This window comes from Pseudopipra pipra, chromosome W (genome assembly GCF_036250125.1).
Source record: "Pseudopipra pipra isolate bDixPip1 chromosome W, bDixPip1.hap1, whole genome shotgun sequence".
NCBI lineage: Eukaryota > Metazoa > Chordata > Aves > Passeriformes > Pipridae > Pseudopipra > Pseudopipra pipra.
In genome coordinates this window covers 2,915,711-2,925,144 of record NC_087580.1, presented here as the reverse complement: position 1 = coordinate 2,925,144, position 9,434 = coordinate 2,915,711, and the positions used below count along the sequence as shown (strand labels likewise).

The 9,434-nt window shown below is 47.1% G+C and overlaps 1 long non-coding RNA gene across 1 annotated transcript; it reads left to right on the top strand.

Moving 5' to 3' along the window:
* Positions 1-407: 407 nt before the first annotated feature.
* Positions 408-2,461, top strand: LOC135405742 (uncharacterized). Its single transcript, XR_010425991.1, has 4 exons — positions 408-519; positions 1,100-1,209; positions 1,793-1,993; positions 2,380-2,461. It is a non-coding gene; the product is annotated as an uncharacterized LOC135405742 (long non-coding RNA).
* The last annotated feature ends 6,973 nt before the right edge of the window (positions 2,462-9,434 follow it).

The following is a 9,434-nucleotide window of genomic DNA, read 5'->3' as shown; positions in this document are numbered from 1 at the left end:
TACCCTGGGGGCAGATGAAATTAATTGGAAATGAACCCGTAAGAGTCCAGGTGCTTTGCTAAGAGTCTCCCTGATAGAAGTGGCAGTGAAACCCTCAGCGTCTTGGGGGCCAGAAAAGCTGTGACCTGGCTCAGTTACAGCCCTGAGCAGGCTTTTACTCCTCAGGCCGTGTGGCTCAGGGAAGGTGTGGGAGCTCTGTCAGAGGATGACGAGCCCTTTGCCACCAGCACGGGGGGAGGTCCAGTGGCTTCCACCTGGTGGACGTGCCATGTGGGTTCCTGTGCCCAAGAACCATGTGGTTCCATGTGGTTCCATGGGGTTCCATGTGACCCCATGTCACAAAGGGGCAGAGATGTGGCACCCATCCGGTATCCTGAGGAGCGCGCCAACGAAAATCAGCTGGACAGAGTTGGCCTTCGGGATAACTCAGCTCCTTCCTTTGCTACTTGTGTGCCTGCCTTTTTTGGATGGTTTATTGTTTACTGACCATTTCTCCTCAACTTTCCTCCTCTTTCAAAGGTAATGCTTTGACTTTTGGCCCAGATCATAGAGCAGGGTATCTGGGATAAAAGTGTAGGCTGATTTATACCTTCCTAGCTGTAGGCTGAGCTGTTACAACTTTTAGAGGCTGGCCAGGTATGACCTAGGCTAGAATTCCAGTTTGCTGATTCTTGGTTTTTTTTCCATAGCCTAGGATAGGTAAGCAGGGAGGTGACTGTAGTCTGAGGGGATGGGCTCAGCCCACCTTGATTGCTGTGGGAGGGAGGGAGGCAGAAAAAGGAGAGCAGCAAAGGCAGCAGTTAAAGTAGTGGCTGAAAGACGGTCACTCCTAGGAGGTGGGAAAGCCAGAGGGCTCTGTTGCTGAAGCAGTGTCAGGAGAGCAGCAGGGCCTCTTCAGAGAAGGTAACGTACATGGGAGCATTTCAAAAGGGCCTTTGAACCCGCTGTGAGTTGGTGCCCCGCGCCTGATCATAAGGGCGTGAGCTGCAGCTCAGCAGCAGTTACGAGCACCACTGAAAGACTTGGTGGGGGATGCCGTTCTGCGTTTATTTAGAGTTTTGATACTTTCGGTGAGCTACAGTAATTTCTTTGCAACTAGGTGACGGGATTGGTGCTGTTCTCTTTCTGGAGAGAAAGACATCCTTGGTCATCTAAAGCATTGCACTCTCTTCCTGAGAGAGGCAATGGCCACAGCAGGGAACGACTCCTGTGAGTAATAGCTTCACCAGCAGGTTTGGACTTTGTGAACTGCCACAGACAACTGACATGGCTGGGGGTCAAATCCCAGAATGATGTGCTCCCAACCTAGAGTGATCTCTGGGATGTTTCCTGAGAGCAGTCAAACTGACCCCCGTGTTTACAATTCGACCCAGGAAAACACCTTTTGTCGCTCCTCTGACACCAGGTACAAGACTTGGAAAGCTGCCATTGCTCGTAGAGAGGTCTGCCATCCTTTGGGTTACCTTCCGTGATCAGTATTTACTTGTTTTCAACAAGTTACAATCAGGAAAAGGGGTGGCTTCACTGATAACCCAGTCTAGAACTCTACTGAGAAAGGAAGGTAACCTGCGGCCCAGAAACCAGATTGTGGGTTTGTTGGACTCTCAGCAACATAAACAGGGGAATGGATTTTTCCAAAACAGTAAATTTAAATGGCACTGTTTAAGCTTCCCCTGATGTTGTTGGGTTGGCAGTTGAAGCAGGTGGTCCTGAGTGCTCCTGTAGAGACCTCACTGTTTAAATATGCCTTTGTGCCTCATTTCATCTCTTTTCAAATGGAATTTCCCTGCAGTCATTGCCGAGGGAATGACTCCGCCACAAAGGATCCTCTTTCCCCCCGAGAAGATTTGCATGGTCTGGCAGCAAAGACAGAGTGCTGGAGCAGGACTCCTCAATGTGGGCAACACATGCTTCCTTAATGCTGTCCTGCAATGCCTGACATACACCCCGCCGCTGGCCAACTATCTGCTCTCCCGGGAGCACAGCCAGGCCTGTGAGTACTCTTAGGGACATCTCCCTGTGAATCTGTTCATCAAATCCCAAGGATTCCCAGAACCTGAAATTTGATTTAGGAGAAAAGCAGCCCTTTGTCAGCCCCAGAACTTGTGTTCTTTGTACACTCAGGAGCCACCTGTCCTATCCAGCTGTCTTATTCTTCATGAAGGCACATCTTTCTAGCTCTGGGTCTCTATTCCTGCAAGTTAAAACCTCAGTTTAGCATTCCTCTGAAGAACATTTTCTACGCACTAAAACGTCCCGTGCTTGTTGAAACACTGGGAGGAGTGGCATATTGCACTGGAGTGGGAGTGGAAGAAGAGGAGTATTCCACCACTAGGGATATTTTGCTAACCAGAGGACCTTCTCTCCCTCCCTCCTCAGGTCGCCAACAAGGCTTCTGCATGATGTGCATCATGGAAGCGCATGTTAACAAGGTCCTGCGTTCAGTCAGTGCCATCCTGCCTTGGGCTGTTCTCAGGGCTTTCAGATGTATGTGATTTCAGGTTCTTTGACAGGTTTTCTTTCCTTCCTGTAGGAGACAACTACTAACTTCCTGTTTCTTAGTCATAGGAGAACATTTTCAGCTTGGCAGGGAGGAAGATGCCCATGACTTCTTATGCTGTACTGTCAATGCCATGCAGAGAGCTTGTCTGAGTGCAAGCAACGAGTAAGCACAAGCAAGTTACCTTTACAAAGTTCTGAGCCCTTTGGACTCCTTGATGTGGCCTCATCAAGGAAAACCTACAGCCGGGGCTTGGAGGAAGTAATGCTCTGTCTTACGACTTGTTTCCAGCTTGGACATATCATCTCAATCTACTACCATTGTCCATCAAATATTTGGAGGCTTTCTGAGATCCAGAGGTATGTTTCTACAACAGCTGCTCTCCTTGGCACTGCCTGTGCCCTTCTGTCTGCCTGTGCCCAGCAGCTGGCCCTGGGACTAGCAGGACAGGTACAATGAGCACAAAGCAGTACCATCGTTCAGCTCACCATTGCTCGGCATTTTGATTTTTCCTTCCAGTCATCTGCTTCAGCTGCAAAGCCATTTCTGATTCCTATGAGGCCTTCCTGGATGTCCCCTTGGATATCAAAGTAAGAGGTTTTGCAGTTGTGCTTCAAGACATGGCAAGGCTTTTCAGAGTCCACACATTTGTCCTGAAAGCATATACTGTGAACACAAGAGGTCTTGGTCGTGGATGGGAAGGGGAACGGATGTTGTCCTCCTGCAGAGCCCATGGCACTGGTCTCTCTGTAGGTGCTGGCTTGAAGCTGGACAAGCACCCATTCTGCGCTCTGCACCCTTGACATAGCCTCATCCTTCTTTCCTTTGCCCTCCTTCAACACCTGTCTGGCTTCCAGGCTGATGGGTTGGATTGTTTTCACTACTGATGACCCTACATAACATCAGTAGCTCAGTGGCAGGTGATACAGAGAGGGAGCTCTTGATTGCCGCTGAGAACCTCTGGGACAGGGGAAATGTTCAGCACCACACTCTCTTTCTGGCTCCTTCTGGATACAGCTTGCAGATTCATGGTGGGTCTCCTCAGCATCAGCTACAGGGGTTTTCTTGTCAGCTCCTGGAAAATGTTTGGGCCAGGGCATTTGCTGTAGCTCAGTGCACCGATTTCTCAATTCTCCAGGCAGCCTCATCCCTCACTGCAGCTCTGGAGGACTTTGTAACACCTGAGCACCTGGATGGGGAAAACTGCTTTAAATGTAGCAAGTAAGATGATTACTAACAACATATTAACACGAGACTCTGTGTGAGGGGGCTACAAGTCATTGAGCAGAAGTCATCTTCTCGTGGAAGTTTACTGCACACTGATGAGACACAGTTTTGTTTGTCTGGTTTTTTGGGGGAGGGGGGTTGGGGTTTTTTCTTTGTTTGTTTGTTTGTTTGTTTGTTTTAAATATGGCACCGAATTGCCTTAAAATAGCATAAGGATGCACGAGACAAGAAAGGTTGTCTGACTGCCTTGGTGGAAGATAGGGTGCATTTCAGCGCTGTGCTCTGTGCTTGGTTTCAAGGTGTGAGAAGAATGTTGCCGCCACTAAGAGGTTCACTGTCCACTGTGCACCCAAGGTTCTCACTGTGTGTCTGAAGAGGTTTGACTGCTTCACTGGTGGCAAGATCAGCAAGGTGTGTACACTATTGGTGTGCAGCTTTCTCTTCAAGAAGCAGATTTCCTAAAGCAGTATGCTTGTCACAAGCTGCTTGTGTTGGGTTTTTTGGGGTCCCTTCTGGGGAGTGGAAAGTTCCTGTGGGAAGACAGGCAAGCACTGTGCTCTGATAGGGCTGCTTTGACTGAGAAGGGTTTCCTGCCACCCAAACGATGTTATGTTGCTTTATGGAAAACCAAGTGCTCATGAGCCCCAGAGATGTATTGATACCCCTGGACTGGCCCCTGCCCTTGGTAGGCTATTTCATGTCACAGACCAGGGTCATTTCTGAGCCCTCTTGGTCTCTCCATAGGTTGTAGAGTATCCGGAGTACTTGGATCTTCGCCCATACATGTCTCAGGCAGATGGAGAAGCACTCCTCTACTCCTTATATGCTGTCCTGGTGCACAGTGGTGTCAGCTGTCATGGAGGACACTATTTCTGCTACACAAAGGTAAAAGAGCAACTTCCTTCCCAATGGGGAAAAATGTGTGCTGGGGAAGATAAACTTTCCCGTCAGTGTTACTGACAGCCAAAGTTTTGGGGCAGAAGGCCTCCTTAGTGGCTGGACTGCATTTGTTTTGACATGCTCTCGGTTTGGCAGTTTCCTACCTGTGTTTTTGGAGAGAAACCATGGAGAAACCATCCTTGCCTTTTTTTTACAGGCCAGCAATGGATTGTGGTACCGGATGGACGATGAATGTGTGCAGCTGTGTTCCATTGACACAGTTCTCAGGCAGCAAGCCTACCTGCTGTTCTATGCCAGGTAATAACCAGGATTCAAATATGTTCAGAATACATTTCCTTTGCCTCATTTGCAGTTGTGCTTCTCACCTTCCGGAGTGTTTTTCTCATCAAATGAAATTACTACCTGCATCATTCAGTGCTGTCAAATCTGAACTACTCCGTGTCTGTCCTTTACTGGGCTTCAGGCTGCGGCCCGGATGGAATCTGCTACTTGCCTGGTCTCTGATGTTGACTCTTGTAGATAAGAGGACTTAAAGAGGACGTCCAGGAAAGATGGGGAGGCACCATTTGTCAGGGAATGTAGTGACAGGATGAAGGCTATCAGTTTTCAGCTAACAGAGGGCAGGTTTACCTTAGATATTGGGAAGGAATTCTTTGCTGTAAGGGTGCTGAGACACTGGCACAGGTTGCCACAGCATCTGTGGGGGCCCCATCCCTGGAAGTGTTCAAGGCCAGGTTGGACAGGGCTTGGAGAAACCTTGGAATAGTGGAGGGTGTTCCTGCCCACCACAGCGGGGTGGAACAAGATAAAGTTAAAGGTCCCTTGCAACCCAAACAAGTCTGTGAATTTAGGAAATGGAGGCTGTGGGAGGTATAGAGATGAGGTTTTTGTTGGGACAGAGGCAAACTTGGTGGGAAGACCCTAGTTGAGTTTCCCATTAGTGTCCTTGGTTAAGTCTTCTCTCTGTCATAGAAGCCTCTCTGAGAAAATGACTGAACCCCAGAGGAGGTTGCAACAACAGCTCTAAACTGAGATCCCTCTTTTGTTTTTCTCCAGATGCTCTGATCTGAGAATTGGAGAAAGGGCTTCTTCCTCACTGGCACCATCACATGCCCCTTCCTTCCTCAGTCAGTGTGTGGCCAGCAGCAAGCAGGCGGGCTCTGTTGGACCACAGGCTCTGACTGGTAGGACTAAGGTAACTTTGGGGTCATGGGTCAGGGCATCAGAGGAAGAGTGGATTTCTTTCTGGGATCTCAGCATTTCTCTTTTGCCCCTCACACACCGCACCTTTCTTCACAGCCACAACGCTGCTCCCTCTCAAAGCATCCCACCTGGATCCATCCCTTTTGTGCGCCTCTGGCCTTTTGGTCTTAGTAGCCCTCCAAAAGAGCCTTTTGGAGGCCCCAAACTGTCCTGTCCCAGAACTTGTAGGGGTTCCCCACTGCTCTGATCCTTTCAGGAGAAAAGGGCAGGAACTCTCCACAGCTCTCTTGGCAGGGCATGAAGGACACTGGCAGGGAGCGGTCCCGGAGCAGATTCCCTCTGTGGGGCAGGGATCTCCGCAGCTGGTCTGGGGACACCACAGACTGTGATGACGCTTCAGAGAGAAGAACTGGTCCTCCAAGTCGTGACCGTGGTGCTAGGGATAGCACAGCTGTAAGGCCTTCCAAGAGGATCTGCCGGTGGGCTCCCACTCCCAGGGCTGCTCAGGAGCAAACCTTGCTGAGGCAGAGGGAGCCAAGCAGATCTGTGCGGGGAACTTACAACCTTGGCAGCCAGTTTGTGCAGTACACAGACTATGACCGCTCCCTGCGGAAGAGAAAGAGGGAGAGAACAAGTCCTGCACGTTGTGACCAAGTCTTAGTGAATACTGCAGTTCCAGGGCCCTCCAAAGCCAGCTCCAAGCAGGCTCTCATGCTCCGGGCTGCTCGGGAGCAAACCCGACAGAGGCAGAGAGAGCAGAGAAGATCAACACGGCGGGGCTGTGATTGCCACAGCCAGTTTGGGCAGCACACAGACTACCGCCCTTCAGAGAAGAAGAGGAGGGTTTCCACGCCCCAGAGATTCACGTCAGACAAGCATTCAGGGCACTCTGGCAATGATGGCGTTGGATTATGGCCCTGGCTCAAGCAGAACGGAAGACTAGCACTGCGTTTATTAGCCAAGGCATCCTTGTTTTCGATACGCCTTCTCAGACCTGAGGGAATGATTTAGCTAAGAAGATGATAGTTACAATAATATAGAAATATTATTAGAAATATAGAAATATATATAGAAATATAGAATATATATATAGAAATATATATAGAAATATAGAATATATATATAGAAATATACATAGAAATATAGAAATCTATACAGAAATATAATATAGAAATATAGAAATATATATAGAAATATAGAATAAATATAGAGAAATATATATAGAAATATAGAAATATATATAGAAATATAATATAGAAGTAATATTTTATAATACATTATTACATGTTATATATCTTCAGGAATAGATAGTAATAGTATTATAAATATTATTAAAATAATAAAATAGTAAATACTAAAATACTTTAAGCAGAGTTATTTATTCCACGTTGTAGATAATTATAGCTAGAAACATAGTGCAGTATTTGGAAGCAGTGTTGAAGCAATTATATTAAAGCTAAGAAAACAAATATTAAGTAGAGATTGTGCAGTGCACAGACTACCGCCCTTCAGAGAAGAAGAGGAGGGTTTCCACGCCCCAGAGATTCACGTCAGACAAGCATTCAGGGCACTCTGGCAATGATGGCGTTGGATTATGGCCCTGGCTCAAGCAGAACGGAAGACTAGCACTGCGTTTATTAGCCAAGGCATCCTTGTTTTCGACACACCTTCTCAGACCTGAGTGAATGATTTACCTAAGTAGATGATAGTTAAAATAATATAGAAATATCATTAGAAATATAGAAATATATATAGGAATATAGAATATATATATAGAGAAATATATATAGAAATATAGAATATATATATAGAAATATATACAGAAATATAGAAATATATACAGAAATATAATATAGAAATATAGAAATATATATAGAAATATAGAATATATATATAGAAATATATATAGAAATATAGAAATATATATAGAAATATAATATAGAAGTAATATAGAAATATAATATAGAAATATAGAGAGGAGTAATACTTTATAATACATTATTACATGTTATATATATTCAGCAATAGATAGTAATGTTATAAGAAATATTATTAAAATAATAAAATAAGAAATACTAAAATACTGTAATCAGAATTATTTATTCCACGTTGTAGACAATTATAGCTACAAACATCTCAGCCTCGGCCATAGCAATCAACAGAACTGGTCTACTCTGGCCTCAAATCGGGAGGCCTGGAGACACACCATCTCTAACACTGCTGTTTCCTTTGAGAACGCACGCAGAATCCCTCTCGAGGAGAAAAGACAAGGCAGAAAGAATCATGTCTTGCAGAATATACCACCTAGGGAGTCTTTCTGCTGTGCCTTCGGATATGTCTCTCTCGCATTGGCCTCCTAAGCCACCAGCGTGCCCGTAACAAATGTGGATAGAGCCTTCTGAAATCTTCGTTCGAGAAGCCCAGCCACGATGATGTGTTTAAGACGGGTGTTCCATAATTTAGTGTTCTCACTGAAACCATGCAAATCGTGCGCCACTCGCTCACTTCCCACTCCTCCTTTCCTTCCCACTCCCCCTCCATCCTGAGGCAGGCTGGACGGGACAATTGGAGGCACAAAAGGTAAAGATCGCAGGCTGAGATAAGAACAACTTACTGGAAACGGCAATGAAATAAGAAAACAGTGCAGCAACAGAACAGTAACAGAAACAATCCTAATAACAGAGTGTACAAGGGAGGCAAATGACTCACACGTGATTGCTCACCAGTTGGTGCCCAACTTTGCCACCACGCACACAACCTGGAAGAGACCCCTTCCCCCATCCTTGACAAAATGAGGAATAACCTCTATGTCCTGGCTGTGCCCCCTCCTGGATACTGCCCAAATTAACACTGTCCTGACCAGAAGCAGGACAATTACCTTCAGGATGTGCAGCACAGCTTTCGGGTCTGCACCGGAGGCACTGGATCCCTCCATGCCAGGGAGGGGAGACATCAGAGATGAGCAGACTTTGGAAATCCCTCACCTCTCACTCCGGCCCATTTGTTCTCATTTTATGGGATGGAAGAATACATACCCAACTCCTCCCAGTGTCCTTCTCACTGGAAATCCCCTGAGCTTTGATTCCTTTGCTGACATGCTGCTTCCTCTGGGAAAAGCAGCCAGAAAACCCAAGGCCATTGCTTTGAGGGAAGGTCTTTCTTAGAACACTTTTCCTGAAGTGCACCCAGGAAGGCTGGGCTGCAGCAGCACATGGCCCCCATGGCTTTGCTACATCTCATCCAGAACACCTGGAAGCCCTTCTCTCACCATCCAGCCGCTCCCCTGCCCTGTCTTCCCCACCCCACAGGCATGCTGCCGAGGAGTTAACAAACTTCACAGTTCAATCCTGATAGCCCACTGCTGACTGGGATGGGGTGAGACCAGGGGCAGTTTTGGCCCCCATCAGCACCAGCTCTTGGGACAACCAGGCTCTCTCCTGACATGTGGGCTCATCTCTGCAGCTTTGCTGTCCTCCACAGGGCGTTGGCTGAAAAAAATCATCTTCTAGAAAAGATATATGACACCAGCCCAGGGGTCAGCAGCACCACATGAGAGCTTGGCAAGATGCCCTGAGGACAGCCAGGCCAGGCAGAGAGAGGTGGA